The sequence below is a fragment of the Tursiops truncatus genome, chromosome 8, assembly GCF_011762595.2.
Source record: "Tursiops truncatus isolate mTurTru1 chromosome 8, mTurTru1.mat.Y, whole genome shotgun sequence".
NCBI classification, from domain to species: domain Eukaryota; kingdom Metazoa; phylum Chordata; class Mammalia; order Artiodactyla; family Delphinidae; genus Tursiops; species Tursiops truncatus.
In genome coordinates, this window is record NC_047041.1 from 45,755,870 (window position 1) to 45,773,103 (window position 17,234).

The following is a 17,234-nucleotide window of genomic DNA, read 5'->3' on the forward strand; positions in this document are numbered from 1 at the left end:
TTCCGGGGCTCACACCGCACCGCCCTTACTAAACGGGAAAGGCGGGCCAGATCCCGTATAAAACTACAAGTCCCAGAAGGGCCTGCGCCGGTTTCCGGGAAGGGAACGCGGAGGATTTGCCTGTTGGGATTGGTAGTCCGTATCCCAAATTTACGAATCCAGAGCCGGGAGGAAAAGTTTCTCACGTTTGTCTAACATTTTAGAGATTACAGTGCGCTTTTACAGTCATTTCGCTAGATCCTTACAAAAACTCTAGGAGGTAAGTATTATTATCTGCATTTTGTAGGCGAGAAAATTGCCCAGCCCCAAATCTTTACACAGCACTCACGGATGGGGCTTGAATCCAAATCCTGATTCAAATCCAGGGTTCTTTCTGCTACACAGTAGCTGAAAAGTACTGATTTTTTAATCAGCTGTTTTGTACTTAATGACAACTTTATTGTAGTTCTTTCCAGCCTCACACCTCCATTTATTTGCCGAAAACAAACAACACTAAGCAAGTTATATAATATCTTCGTGCTTTAATTGCGCCATTTGTAAAATAAGAATAATAATTGTGCCTGTCCCCTAGGGTTGCTGTGAGGCTCAGATGAATTTATAAACAACCACTTAGAACCTGGCAGTACTTAACTAATGGCTGTTTAATTGTAAAATGTCTTTTTTTCCTCTATGCATTTGCAGAAAAGAAGAACTGGCATCAAGTACTGACTGCCAACAGTACTCATTCTCCCTTTCACAGCTTCAGTTCCCTTTCCTCTTGATAGGAAGGTAAGATATCTCCTCCCTGAAGGTCTCTGCCCAACTTGAAATATCTGAGCTTAGTCCACCAGCCACCAGCAAGTCTGTCCTCCTAACCCCAGGTTATATGTGGAAGATCAGAATGTTGGAACAGTCCTCTGGTCTCCACTCTGGCTCCATAAACTTGGACCACCTATCTTGTCTCAGATACTCCTTTGAGAAAGCCAAAGATGAATAGATAGAAGAGGATCTTCCTACCAATGTCTCCAACTTTCTACCTAAGAAGTCCCAGAATCTTCAAAATAAAAAGGCCACTCATTATGAGACCATTTCATGAGGGGCAGACAAACTGCCTGGATTCAGAGCCCATCTCCGTCATTTATTAGCTGTATAATATTAGGCCAGTTACCCTAACACTACCATGCCTCCTTTTCCCCCTCTGTAAAACAGGATAATAATAAGGTTGTAATGAAGGTTATTACATGTAAAGTACTAAGTAGTAGCCAGAATATAGCTTAATAAACTGTTAGCATTTAGCATTATTACTTTTCCTGACTACTTTTCATGTCTTCATACCCACCTTACTATGAAATAGTAAATAAATATATTGGTCTCTGCCTCATGTACCTGACACAGGGCTCCTGAAACCCCTGTACATTCCCAAGTGATAAGAGCATCTTTTGTTCTAATGAGGGGACGCTGGTGGGCTTCTGGGTGGCTCCTAGATGGGGGCTGGTCACCAGAAAGATGAAGCCTGATTAGAAGCTTGGGATTTTCAGCCCCTCCCCACATTCTGTAGAGAGGGGAGAGGGGCTAGAGATGGAGTTAATTGATCACGACTACATGAGGAAGCATCCATAAAATCCCAAGAGTATGAGGTCTGGAGAGCTTCCAGCTTGATGAACACATCCACGTACCAGAAGGGTGATGCACCCCAACTCCACCAGGAGAGAAGCTCCTGCACTCCCAGACCTTGCCTATGTATCTGTTCATCTGATGGTTCATCTGTATCCTTTATCATATCCTTTAATAAATTGGTAAACATGTTTCCCTGAGTTCTGTGAGTTGTTCTAGCCAATAATCAAATCTAAGGGGGGGAGGTCATGGGAACCTCCAATTATAGCTGTGTTGGACAGAAGTTGTAGGTAACCTGGGCACTTAACTACTTGCAGTTGGCAACTGAAGTAGGGGCAGTCTTGTGGGACTGAGCCCTTAACCTGTGGGATCTGATGCTATCTCCAGGTGCTGTCTCCAGGTTGACAGTGTCAGGATTGAGTTCAATTGTAGGACACCAAGCTGGTGTCACAGAATTGCTCAGTGTAGGGAAAACCCACACACATCTGGTTTTAGAAGTATTGTGAGTACAGTAGTAGTGTGAGAGTAAAGGAGAAACATGGGAAGAAGACAGGGATTTTTCCTTTACATACTGTAACTATGTATTCTATGTATTTGTATTCTCTGAGCAACTTGTATTTTTCCACCTTTCTGTGCTTATGCAACTTGTTTTATCTGCCTGTAATATTCACCTGGAAATTTTTTACATCCTCCCAACTGGCTCAAATATTTTCTTCAGGTTGGACAAAGAATTGGAGGCAGTGAGTTTAGTATCCTTTCTCCAGACTATGAAAGCCAGACTTCTATTCACCAAACTATATTATTTTTAAATACAAAAGTTCTTTGTAACTAAAGAGAGCAGAAATAGATACAATGTATGGAAGTGAAGAAAAGCGTTTCAGAGGAAAATATGTCTCCCATAATCAGAGCTCTCTGAAATAAGAATAGGTAGATATAGAATAGTGAATTCTCCCATTCACATTGATATTTTAACCAAAGCTGAAATCCACTTGTATTGTTAAGGAGATTCATGGAAAACTTGGGAAAATTTACCTAGGACCTCAAAGGTACCTACCAGCTCTCAGACTACATTTGCTTCTGTGGAGAAAGAACAAATCATAGTTCAGTTTTGGCCAGGGAATCACGAACTGAATACTGGTTTTGACTCTTCCATTAACTAGCCTAGGGATGAAGTAATTTATTTTATCCTTATAGGCATTAGGTTTTCACACTTCTAGAATGAGGGCATTGAATTCTGATTTCAAGAGCAAAAATATTTTTTCTCTTCACCTAAGGAAAGTTTCCTCTCCAAAACAAGGAGAACAAGAAATAAAAGCACAGGGACATCCCTGGTGGTGCAGTGGTTAAGAATCCCCCTGCCAATGCAGGGGACACAGTTCCTATCCCTGGTCCAGGAAGATCCCACATGCCTCAGAGTAACTAAGCCCGTGAGCCACAACGACTGAGCCTGCAGTCTAGAGCCTGCGCGCCACAACTACTGAAGCCCGCTCACCCAGAGCCCATGTTCAGCAACAAGAGAAGCCACTGCAATGAGAAGCCTGTGCACTGCGACAAAGAGTAGCCCCCACTCTCCGAAACTAGAGAAAAGCCCAAGTACAGCAACAAAGACCCAACACAGCCAATAAATAAATAAATAAATAAACAAATAAATAATTTTTTAAAAGGTGAGACAAATACAATTAAAAAGATACCAAAACCAGACAAAGATACTATAAAAAAAGAAAATTACAGACCAATATCACTCATGAATACACATGCAAAAATCCTCAACAAAATACTAGCAAACAGAATCCAACAACACATTAAAAGGATCATACCCTATGATCAAGTGGGATTTATCCCAGGGATGCAAGGATTCTTCAATATACGCAAATCAATCAATGTGATACACCATATTAACAAATTGAAGAGTAAAAACCATATGAGCATCTCAATAGATGCAGAAAAAGCTTTTGACAAAATTCAACACCATTTATGATAAAAACTCTCCAGAAAGTGGGCATAGGGGGAACCTACCTCAACATAATAAAGGCCATGTATGACAAACGCACAGCAAACATCATTCTCAATAGTGAAAAACTGAAAGCATTTCCTCTAAGATCAGGAACAAGACAAGGATGTCCAGTCTCACCACTACTATTCAACATAGTTTTGGAAGTCCTAGCCATGGAAATCAGAGAAGAAAAAGAAATAAAAGGAATACAAATTGGAAAAGAAGAAGTAAAACTGGCACTGTTTGCAGATGACATGATACTATATATAGAGAATCCTAAAGATGCCACCAGAAAAGTACTAGAGCTAATCAATGAATTTGGTAAAGTTTCAGGATACAAAATTAATGCACAGGAATCTCTTGCATTCCTATACACTAATGATGAAAAATCTGAAAGAGAAATTAAGGAAACACTCCCATTTACCATTGCAACAAAAAGAATAAAATACCTAGGAATAAATCTACCTAGGGAGACAAAAGACCTGTATGCAGAAAACTATAAGACACTGATGAAAGAAGTTAAAGATGATACCAACAGATGGAGAGATATACCATGTTCTTGGATTGGAAGAATCAATATTGTGAAAATGACTATACTACCCAAAGCAATCTACAGATTCAATGCAATCCCTATCAAATTACCAATGGCATTTTTTACAGAACTAGAACAAAAAAATCTTACAATTTGTATGGAGACACAAAAGACCCCAAATAGCCAAAGCAGTCTTGAGGGAGAAAAACGGAGCTGGAGGAATCAGATTCCCTGACTTCAGACTATACTACAAAGCCACAGTAATCAAGACAATAAGGTACTGGCACAAAAACAGAAACATAGATCAATGGAACAAGATAGAAAGCCCAGAGATAAACCCACACACCTATGGTCAAGTAATCTATGACAAAGGAGGCAAGGATATACAATGGAGAAAAGACAGTCTCTTCAATAAGTGGTGCTGGGAAAAATGGACAGCTACATGTAAAAGAATGAAATTAGAACACTCCCTAACACCATACACAAAAATAAACTCAAAATGAATTAGGGACCTAAATGTAAGACCAGACACTACAAAACTTTTAGAGGAAAACATAGGAAGAACATTCTTTGACATAAATCACAGCAAGATCTTTTTTGATCCACCTCCTAGAGTAATGGAAATAAAAACAAAAATAAACAAATGGGACCTAATGAAACTTAAAAGCTTTTGCACAGCAAAGGAAACCATAAACAAGATGAGAAGACAGCCCTCAGAATGGAAGAGGATATTTGCAAACAAATCAACAAAGAATTAATCTCCAAAATATAAAAACAGCTCATGCAGCTCAATATTAAAAAAACAAACAACCCAATCCAAAAATGGGCAGAAGACCTAAATAGACATTTCTCCAAAGAAGACATACAGGGGCTTCAGTGGCGCAGTGGTTGAGAGTCCGCCTGCTCATGCAGGGGACACGGGTTCGTGCCCCTGTCCGGGAAGATTCCACATGCCGTGGAGTGGCTGGGCCTGTGAGCCATGGCCGCTGAGCCTGCACATCTGGAGCCTGTGCTCCACAATGGGAGAGGCCACAACAGTGAGAAGCCCACGTACCACAAAAAAAAAAAAAAAAAGACATACAGATGGCCAAGAAGTACATAAAAGACTGCTCAACATCACTAATTATTAGAGAAATGCAAATCAAAACTACAATGAGGTATCACGTCACACCAGTTAGAATGGGCATCATCAGAAAAACAACAAATGCTGGAGAGGGTGTGAAGAAAAGGGAACCCTCTTGCACTGTTGGTGGGAATTTAAATTGATACAGTCACTATGGAGAACAGTGTGGAGGTTCCTTAAAAAACTAAAAATAGAATTACCATATGATCCAGCAATCCCACTACTGGGCATATACCCAGAGAAAACCGTAATTCAAAAAGACACATGCACCCCAATGTTCATTGCAGCACTATTTACCATAGCCAGGTCATGGAAGCAACCTAAATGCCCATCGACAGACGAATGGATAAGGAAGATGTGGTACATATATACAATGGAATATTATTCAGCCATAAAAAGGAACGAAATTGGGTCATTTGTTGAGACGTGGATGGATCTAGAGACTGTCATGCAGAGTGAAGTAAGTCAGAAAGAGAAAAACAAATATCATATATTAACGCATATATGTGGAACCTAGAAAAATGGTACAGATGAACCGGTTTGCAGGGCGGACATTGAGACACAGATGTAGAGGACAAACATATGGACACCAAGGGGGGAAAGCCGTGGGGGGGGGGGGGGAGTGGGGGTGTGATGAATTGGGCAATTGGGGTTGACATGTATACACTGATGTGTATAAAATGATAACTAACAAGAACCTGCTGTATAAAATTAAATTTTAAAAAATTTAAAAATACAATTAAGAAAAAGCAGAAAGAAATAAGAGCACAAACTCTATCTTCTTTGACCTAAGTGATATCTATAACTCCAAATCACAAAGATATCAGTGGAAAGTGGATAGAAGAAAGACAAGTGACTTAGCAGAGCAGAAGAAGGTCAAACTCAAGTACCTATAGAGAAAGGTAATAAGTACCAGAGAAGTTCAGGAATTGGAGACACCAGGAGCCACAGAAGGCAGGGGTAAGGCAGTAGACTGAAACATGTAGATTGCTTAAAACTGATGTAAGATTTTGTGTCTGACTCTCATCAACACCTCAGCCATTGGTATGAAATCTCTGGAAAAAAAGTGAATCAGAGAGGCCCCAGGCACTAGGAAACCAGATACTGAAAAAAAAATGGTCGTGGAGCAAGGCCACCATGTACAGATTAGGTCCTGAATAAGAGTGCCCAGGTGAGAGAGGAGCATTTTGCTCACCTACTCAAACACACTAACGTAGTACTGTGCCACCCAAAGTGGGGGTGGCTTTTCTAAAACATCCACTTGGAGGATGGGGGTGCCTTTTTCTATATCATCCATGCAGAGAGGGATATCTCTTATTAAGTCATCCATAAGGGATGAGGGTCACTTTTTAAAAACTCATGTAATAATACAAAACCCTTTCATGATTAAAAAAAAAAATTCAATTAACCAAGAATAGAAGGGAACTTCCTCAACCTGATAAAGAGCATCTATAAAAATCCCACAGCTAACATCATACTTAATGGTGAAAGTTGTATGCTTTCCTCCTAAGATCAGTAACAAAACAAAGATGTCTTCTCCAGGCACTTCTATTCAACATTGTACTGGAGGTTCCAGCCAAAGCAATGAGGCAAGAAAAAGAAAAGGCATCCAGATTGGAAATTAAGAAATAAAACTATCTCTATTTGTGACATGAGCTTGCATAGAGAAAATCCTAGGGAATCCACTAAAAACTATTAGAAGTAATAAACAATTCAGCAAGGTTGTAAGATACCAGATCAATATACAAAATTCAGTTGTATTTCTAAACACTTAGAATGAACAATCCAAAAATAAAAATATGAAGACAATTCCATTAATAATAGCACCAAAAAATAAATACTTAGGAATAAATTTAAGAAGGAAATCATAAAACTCATACTCTGGAAACTATAAAAAATAAGAAATTAAGGATCTGAGTAAATGGAAAAACATCCCATGTTCATGGGTCTGCAGACTTAACATTGTTAAGATGGCAGTATTCCCTAAATTGGTCTATCAATTCAATGCACTATCAGAATCTCAGCTGACTTTTTGTAGAAATTGACAACTTGATTCTAAAATGTATAAGAAGGGAGACCCAGAATAGCCAAAACAATCTTGGGAAAAAAAAGAAAAGAACAAACTAAGATGATTAACACTTCTCAATTTCAAAAGTTATTGCAAAGCAATGATAATGAAGACAGTGTAGTATTGAGACAGAAATAAATATGTAAATCAATGGAATAGAATTAAGAGTCCAGAAATAAATTATATCATCTACGGTCCGCTGAATTTTCAACACGGGTGCCAAGACCATTCAATGGGGGAAAGAAGAGTCTTTTCAACAAAGATTCCGAGACAACTGGATAGCCACATGCAAAAGAAAAGCCTCATGCCATATATAAAAATTAACTCAAAATTGATCAAAGGTCTAAATGTAAAAACTAAAACTATAAAACTCTTTGAAGAAAACATAGGGATAAATCTTCATGACTTTGGATTTGGCAAAGGATTCTTAGATATGACACCAAAAACATAAGCAAAAAAGAGAAAAAAATAGATCATCTGAACTTCATAAAAATTAAAAACTCTAGTGCTTCCAAGGAAACCGTCAAAAAAGCGAAGAGACAACCACAGAATGGGAGAAAATATTTGCAAACCATAGATCTGATAAGGGACTTGTATCCAGAACAACAGAAACTAACACAGCATTGTGAAGCAATTATACTCCAATAAAGATTATAAAAAAATAAATAAAATAAACATAAAGCCACCATATGACCCTGTGATTCTACTCCTAGGTATATACTCAAGAGAAATGAAAACAGATGTTCACACAAAAACTTGTATATGAATGATTATAGCAACATTATTCATAATACCGAAAGGTGGAGACAAATGTCCATCAATGGATGAATGGATAAACAAAATGTGGTATATCATACAATGGAAAATTATTCATATGTTATTATATATGATTCCACCCATATGAAATATTTAGAATAGAGAAATCTATAGAGACGGAAAGTAGATTAGTGATTGCTTAGGGCTGGGGTAGGTGAGGATGTGGAGATGGGGGTGATAGATAGCTAAAGAGTATGGTTTTTTTTTAACCATCTTAACTATTTTTTAAGTGTACAGTACAGTAGTATTAACTATATCACCTTGTTGTGCAGCAGATCTCTAGGATTTTCTGATCTTGTAAAACTGAAACTCTATGCCTGTTGAACAATTGCCCTATTCCCCCTCCCCTAGACTTTTTGAGGTGATGAAAATGATCTGAAATTGACACTAGTGATGTTTGCACATATCTGTGAATATACTAAAAACCACTGAATTATACATCTTGAATGAATTGTATGGTATGTGAATTATATTTCAAGAAAACTATTTTTAAAATCAGTACCATTTGGCCTCTCACCTTCTGAGATGGCCCACACTGTCTGTGGAGTATGTATCTCCCTGAATAAACCTTCTTTCACTTTAAAAGAAATTAATTAATTAATTAATTAAAATCAGTACCATTTACAATAGTATCAAAAAAAAAAAAAACTCATGCAAAAGTACCTATGAGCAAGTGGGTAGTGCTGGAGTGGGAACAGGGGGATTACATGAAAGTCTTCCGCCTCCTCCACAACAATAACATCAAGGCTCATATTTGCCAGGTAGGAGACTGAAGCATCCTTCTCAGGAAAAAGTGAACACCCCAGAGCTACAGATATCTTGAAATCTCCAGTGACAAAACTGACAGGCTGCCTAATAATAGTGAAACATGCTATTCACAAGTAACAGCCTCCTCACAGTTTTTTGCTTTTTTTTTTTGGCCGTGCTGTGCAGCTTATGGGATCTTAGATCCCCGCCCAGGGATTGAACCCACGTCCCCTGCAGAGTCCTAACCACTGGACCATCATGGAATTCCCCACATTTTTTGCTTGTAAATGGAACATGCTACTAAGGATCAACACACATTTGAGGAAAGTCACTATCATGAAAGAGAAAGACCAAGGCAAATAAATAGTCGGGGCAGCAGGGGCAGGGGAATGAATTCAGCAGAAACAAAACAGTACAAGGAGCAAAAAAAATAAAACGCTGTAGGTATTATCCAGAGAGAGAAATAGAGTGTGTCATTGAAACAAAAATTGAATGCTATAAAAGGAAAATCAGAGAACAAGAAAGAACCCATGGAACTTGAAAATATGAGGGCTGAAAAGACAGTTTTTAGAGTTTAGAAGTGTTGTAAGAAAAGGTCAAGGAACTCTCCCAGAGAAGTGAGGGAAAGAAAGAGAGGGAAATGAAGAGAAAAAAGATAAAATTAGAAGATCAATACAAGAGGTTCAATATTTGACCTAGTGGGAATTCCTGAGAGAATAAAGAAAACACTGGACAATAAATTGTCAAATAAATACTATTTTCTTTAAAAAAAAAAAAATCCCAGAACTGTAGAACATGAGTCTCCAGAAAGAAGAGGCTCACGGACTACCCAGCAATATGAATAAAAAACCCACACCAAGGCTCATCCTCATGCAATTTCAGAATATGGAACCTAATAGAGATTCCATGAAGCTAAAAGAAAAAATTATGTACAATGATTGCAGGCCAAAGTGAATTGACCTCTGTGTAGCAACACTGAACACTGAAAGACAAAGGAAAGGTGCCTTCAAAATTCTGAGTGTAAATTATTTCCTATATCGAATTCAATATCCAGCCAAAATTACAATCAAGTAAAGGGCAAACCAAAGATATTTTCAGACCTGCAAAGTCTAAGAAAAAAAAATTACCTTCCATATGTCCTTTCTCAGTAAGTTACTGGATGTGCTCCTTCCAAACAAGCGAATAAACCAATAAAGAGGCGACATGAGACAAGATTCAGAACACAAGAGATTCCACTAAGGAGAGTGATAGAATTTCAAAGGTAATGGCAAAAAGAAGTCCCAGGAAATAATGCAAAGAGCACCCAATTCAGGAATCCTCAAAAAAAAAGAATAGATTATTTGACATGTATGACAACATGCAAAGTTATACAGAGAGGTGTTTCATGGAGCTGCTGGATGGATGAAGACTTAGCCTAAGTCAGATATTCAAACTAAAGCCGAAAAAGGGGCCATTATTTAGGCCAGTGCCAATAAAATGACTTAGTACAGAACAATATTTACATGAATGTATTTGTTCCGTATGGCTGCTGTAACAAAATGCCACAAATTTCGTGGCTTAAAACAGCACACATTCAGAAGTCTGAAATCAGTTTCACCTGGCTGCAAACAAGTTGCCATGAGGGCTGCACTTCTTCCAGATGCTCTAGGGGAGAATCTGTTTTCTTGCCTCTTCCAGATTCTAGAGCTGAGTTCTTGGCTTATTCCATCTCCAAAGTCAGCAGTGTAGCATCTTGCTTCAGTCCTCTCCTTGCCTTCTCTGTCAGATATCACTCTCCTTCCCTTTTATAAGGATATTTGTAATTGCATTTAAAGTCTAACGAAATAATTAAAAATAATCTCCATATCTCAAGATCCTTAGCTTAATCATATTGGTAAAATCTCTTTTGCCATGTGAAGTAACATTCACAGGTCCTGACTATTTGGGAAGGGCATTATTTAGCCTCCCAACACTATCTTAATAAAAACTCCAAATGTGGGTTAACTAGAAATTATTTAACTACATTAAGAAGATGGAAGAACAATGGAAAAGAGTATGAAAAAGAATATACATATATATGTATGCATGTATGTATAACTTAATCACTTTGCTGTACAGCAGAAATTAACACAACATTGTAAATCAACTATACTTCAATAAAATAAATTTAAAAAGAGGAAGATGGGAGAAAAGGAAGAGGAAGTGTAGATAGCTAAAATCCTCTTCTAACCAATGCTGTCAGAAAATCAATAACAATCATACGGTACAAGAATTTCAGCTCAGAAAAAGACATATTGGTGATTTGAAACTTTCGAAATGATAGTTCTGTCTTGAAGGGAGATCTGAATGGCTTTCTCCCGTTACTCATCTTATCATCTGTGGTAGATTGCAGAAATAACACAAATCCTTCCTCTCCCTGTGTCCATGACCTTGCAGTGTGACTTTCCAGATGGACTCTGTTTCTTTACCCTCGTGGCCTTCTTACTTGATTTGACCAAAAGAATGCAACAGAAGTGATGTTGTGCCATTTCCATGCCCAGGGCTCAAAAATATTTGCAAGTGGCTTCTCTAGTCCTTGGAACTTTGCCAGTCTACCACAGGAACAAGCCAAGGATAGCTTGCTGGATAATGAGAGACACCTGGCCCCATTGCCTCAGCCAACAACCAGTCAAACCCCCGGAGCGGAGCTACCTGACTACCAAACACATGAATGAACCCAGTCAAGACCAGAAGAACCACTCAGCTGAGCTCAGCCCAAATAGAATCATGAGATAAATAAATTTGAGATGTTTTGTTATGCAGCAAAAGCTAACTTCTGTGTAGTTCTTTCACTGTCTGTGATTACATTTTATTAATTTTCCTTCCCTGTAACAAATACCGGTAGTTATCTATTTAATATCCATTTCCCCCCTTCTTGTTAACCCCAATTTTGTTCAGGAAGGCACCCCTCCTCCATGAGACTCAGGAGCCCCAGAAGAAGACCCTGCTTAATCTAATCAACAAATTTCCATTCCCTTGGTAGTGATTGGTTTAGGATCAGTCCCATAACCCAATTCTGGTCAGTGGCACTTGGGAGGAAGTCTGCTGGGGGCTTCTGAGAAAAGTTTCTTGGTCTTAAGAAAGTCACACGAAAAGATGGTCACTTTCTCCCTCTACATTGATATATCTGAAAGTGACACCTAGAGTTGTAGCAATCATCTTGAAACAACCTGAGAACAACCTAAGAAAAAAAGCACACTCAGGAAGAGCAAAGAGATGAAAATAACTTGAGTCTTTATTAATGTCTTATGCTGTTAAACCAACCAGCCCTGGAGCCAATGTCCTACCTCTGTACTTACGGTCATGCAAAATAATGTATTTTTTTCTATTGCTTAAGGCAATTTTAATTGACTTTGTTGTTATTTATGGCTGATGTTATAATTAACACAACTCTTACTAGAATATAAGCTCCGAGAGGGCAGGGACCATGTCTGTTTTGTTTGCTACTGTATCTCCAGTGCCAAGCCCAGCATCTACCCGCTAGTAAGCATTTCATAGTTATTTACTGAATGAATGAAAGTCTATCAATGATCATTAAATACATCTGCGGTTGACACTTGACTAGATAGTATAAACATCTAATTAGGGAGCCTGACTCTTCTTGATTGTGAGCTCTTCAAGAACGGGACTCTGAAAAAAAAAAAAAAAGAACGGGACTCTGTTTGCTCCCAAGTACCTGGCATACAGTAGATCCTCTCTACACGTTTGTTGAATAAATGTTCTATGATACTGAATTCTGCCAACTTTCCAGCAGGGGGTGCACACAACTAGGTGTTCTGGGCGCTAGGCACTCTCCTTTATCGGCTCACCAGTCTCTCCTCTGCCACCTTCCCCTCCACGTTCCCCACAAGGAGCTAAAGACCACAGCAATGCCTATGGGGAAGCCCAGGAGAAGGGGCTTTTCCACATTCAGAACCTCTGTGTCTGTCCTGTCCCAGCTTCCAGCACCTGTTAGAGAAAGCTGAGAACATGTTCTATAAACAGAGAAAGTTCTCTTTAGGTCAGGGTCAAGCAAATGTTTTCTGTAAAAGGCCAGATAGTACATGTTTTGGGCTTCCTAAGCCGTAAGGTCTCTGTGCTGACATGCCTTTATAACACGAAGAATTGTAGAACCAACCACCCTGGGAGACTGCCCTACTTCTGTACTTCTGGTTATGCAAGATAATATATTCCTTTATTGTTTAAGCCAGTTTTAGCTGGCTTCATTGTTAATTATAGCTGAAGATATAATTAACCACCCACAACTAGAATAAAAATTCCAAGAGGGCAGGAAACTTAATAAGTACATACATAAAAGAATAAGTAAAATAAGTAAAAGGAATGGCTGTGGCTCTGTCCTAAAAACTTTATTAACAAGAACAGACGGGGACTTCCCTGGTAGTCCAGTGGTTAAGAATCCACCTTCCAATACAGGGGACATGGGTTCAATCCCTGGTCAGGAAACTAAGATCCCACATGCTGCTGGGCAACTAAGCCCACGTGCCACAATTACTGAGCCCACGTGCTCTAGAGCCCATGAACCACAACTAGAGAGCCCGTGTGTCACAACTACTGAGCCCATGTGCCGCAGCTAGAGAGCCCACACACCACAACCACTGACCCCGTGCACTGCAACTACTGAGCCCATGTGCTCTGGAGCCCGTGCGCCACAACTAGAGAAGCCCGCGCACTGCAACAAAGAGCCCGCGTGCTGCAACGAAAGATCCTGCAGTGAAGATCCCACGTGCCGCAACTAAGACCCAACGCAGCCAAAAAAAAAAAAAACCCCACAAGAACAGACAGCTGGCCAGATTTGGCTGAGCCCTGCTTTAGGTAAACAGGCACTACCTAAGGCAGTGGTTTTCAAACTTTGTCAGAATCACCTGTAGGGTACGTTAAAACACTTATGGCTGGGCCTCACCTGAGTTTTTCAGTAGGTCTGGAGTAGGGCTGAGAATTTTAATTTCTAAGAAGTTAGGGTTGCCAAATAAAATACACGATGCCCCGTATATCTTAAATGTGAATTTCAGTTAAATGGTGAATAATTTTTAGTTTTAAGTATGTCCCAAGTATTGCATTATTATCTGAAATATCAAATTTAATTTCGTATCCTGTACTTTAAGTCTGACAGCCCTTAGGCAAGTTGCCAAGAGATGCTGATGCTGCTGGTCCAGGAACCACTTTGAGAAACACTGACCTGTATAATCTCTTACATACTGGAGCTCTGCAGAGGTCTTAAGCTGGAAAGAATACCCGCCAGCTCAACTCAAGAATCTGAACACTCAGTCTGTACATGTGAACATGTTCCTCCTTCATTCACAAAAGGGTTTTTTCTCAAAACTAGATACTTTAAATATGCACTATTTTTTTTTTGACAATTATCCATTTATTGTGCACTTACTATGTGAGAGCTTGTTTCTAGGCTCTAGAGATAAAACAAGAAATAAGGATGATCAGGCCCCTTGCTCTCAGAGCTTATGTTTAGTGGCTGGCTGGGGGCAGATATGACTGGTCATCCATCTGAGAAGTTACTGCCCTGCACATTGTCAGGTATTTACTTAAGACACATAAACTATTTCGACTATCACCATGGCTATAAACAGGGACCCTGCAGTTAGAAATTAGTTCAAATCTCAGCCCTGCCACTTACGACACTGGGCAAGGTATTTAACAGCTTTAGTCCTCAGATTCCTCCTCTGTAAAATTGGGACAATAATTTATACTTCATGAGTTGTTGAATGGTAAATAAAATCACTCATATAAGGAACTTAGCATAGTTCCTTGGTAGGGAATAAAATGGTCAGTACTCAACTACTAGTATAGCTACTACTATTGAAAATTCAGTGGTCTTCAAAGTATGGTCCTTGGGCCAGTGTCATCAACAGACCCATGAACTTGTTAAAAATGCAGATTCTCTGTGCCCCACCCCAAACCTACTGAATCAGATACTCTGGGATGGGGCACAGCGAGGCGTGATTTAACAAACCTTCCAGATGATTCTGATGCATGTTAGAATTTGGAAAACACTACTAAAGAAAATATTATAAGAAGCCAGGAACTGTATGTGCTAGGGGTTAAGAATATCAAGGCCAATAAGGCACAAATCTTCCCTTTTCCCAGGACAGCTTTACGTAAGGCTTAGTGGTGTTCATCTCTCTATTCACAGTGTGTGTGTGTTTGTAGTCCATATGCCCGAAACCCATCAGAAATTCATTTAAGAAAAGATTTCTTAGCTCATTTTTCATTCATTCAACATCCCACTGAGTGCCTACTGTGAGCCAGTGTGTTGAGATTGAGATTAAAAACAGAAGGAAACACTTCTGTGTTTCAATAACTCTTACTCTGGCACTGATTTCATAACAGGAAAACAACAACAGTGCATGCATTTCAGTGGGATACTAAAATGAGTTTCTACCAGAGATATTATGAAGGGAAGTGGAAAAAAGGCAGTAACTGGGAAACGTAGAAACTCTTTCCAGAGGACATTTAACTGAGCCCCTACAATGTGAATACAGAAAACAGCTTAGCTACCTGGAAAGCATCTGCCAAAGCCTGGCAAGGCCACCAGAAGAAAAGAGAAAAGGGCATTGGCTAAGTGAGGGGCCCTGGCCAGGAAGAAAAGACTCCAGTCTATGTGGGGTCTTGAACAGTCCCTGTCAAGTCCCAGTCTGTTCACAGCTGTCTCTCTTGGATGTCCTGATCTTGGTTGTGGCCCAGAAGACTACAGAGAAAGGCCGTAGAAAGAGGGGAGGCCTGGCAGGAAGCTGAATCAGGCCCCAATCTGAGAACTGGGACAGAAACAATGCTAAATCCCAGACACAGAGGTGACCCAACAGACAGAAGAACTATTAAGAATTCTCCACCACTCCCACCAGTAGCCTTGAACATGAGTTTGAGAGGTACTAGTTAGCCACAGAGAGGAAGTTTCAAATGACTGTGGAAAGTTGTATGGGGCTGGGTTAAGATAAGCATAATCTGTGCAGCAGAATCATCTGGGTGAGTTTTTAAAAAAATACTGAATTCAAATCTCTCAGGTTGGGGCCCAGAGATCAGTCATATGCTAATGATTCTGCTGCACTCACTCTTTCCACTGACCAGCATCTGGGAACCATTGCACGGCACAGGTTTATACAGGGACCTAATTAATGCAATGCTTTGCACACCTGGCCAATTAAGTTTATAAATGAGTGATTGTCTCCTGTCTACTAGGAGCTCACATTTTAAGGCAAAGGTAATAAATTATTTTAGAAGGCCCTTCACAAAGGGTTTTGACTTCCAAGAGTTACAAACCCTGTTGCAGCCAGCTATTTTCAGGGATTTGAGGGAAACAATACAGCAACATAGGTAGCTACTCAGAACTGGGATTATTAAAACCTTGATTTGCAATCAGTCTTTCAGAATGATAAACATTTTTTATACAAAATTTTAGTGGTTTAAGAAGTAATTTTGCATCAAAATAATCAAATAATGGCCAATAGAGTGCTATACATTACTCACAATGATTTTGACAACCCATGATTAAATGGTTTTAGAATTAAACACAAATACACACTCACTCATTACACAAAACGTAACAGAAATCACCTGTTTTACATTTCACATCAGCCTGGAGTAACTGAAGCAAGGAAGGTGAAATGAGTCTGCTTTTATTCATCTGAAGTCTTGCTCTGCATCAGAAAATAACCACAAAACACCAAGAATCTCTTTAGAAATCCACCAGTTCAATTCCAAAATGATAGTCATTTTCTACAAATCACAACAGGTTAACCACTGCGCCACCACGGAAGTCCCTTTAATTCTGTTCTTGCCACTGTGCACAAAGCACCCTATGTTTGGGACAAAAATCACCAACTACTTTTTTTAAAATAAATTTTTATTGATTGATTGATGGCTGCATTGGGTCTTTGTTGCTGCGCGTGGGCTTCCTCTAGTTGTGGCGAGCGGGGGCTACTCCTCTTTGTTGTTGTGCGTGGGCTTCTCATTGTGGTGGCTTCTCTTGTTGCGGAGCACGGGCTCTAGGCGCACGGGCTTCAGTAGTTGTGACACGCAGGCTCGGTAGTTGTGGCTCAGAGGCTCTAGAGTTCAGGCTCAGTAGTTGTGGTGCACGGGCTTAGTTGATCCACGGCATGTGGGATCTTCCCGGCCCAGGGCTCAAACCCACGTCCCCTGCACTGGCAGGCAGATTCTTAACCACTGTGCCACCAGGAAAACCCACCAACTACTTTCAACCCTATGATATCCTCAATTTACTTATTTCTCTTAACCAATACACTTCTAGAAAAGGGGGCAATAACTCAATATACAAACATACTCCCCATTTCTTTCATTTTTCAACCCACTGCATTTAAGCTTCTTTGTCCTCTCC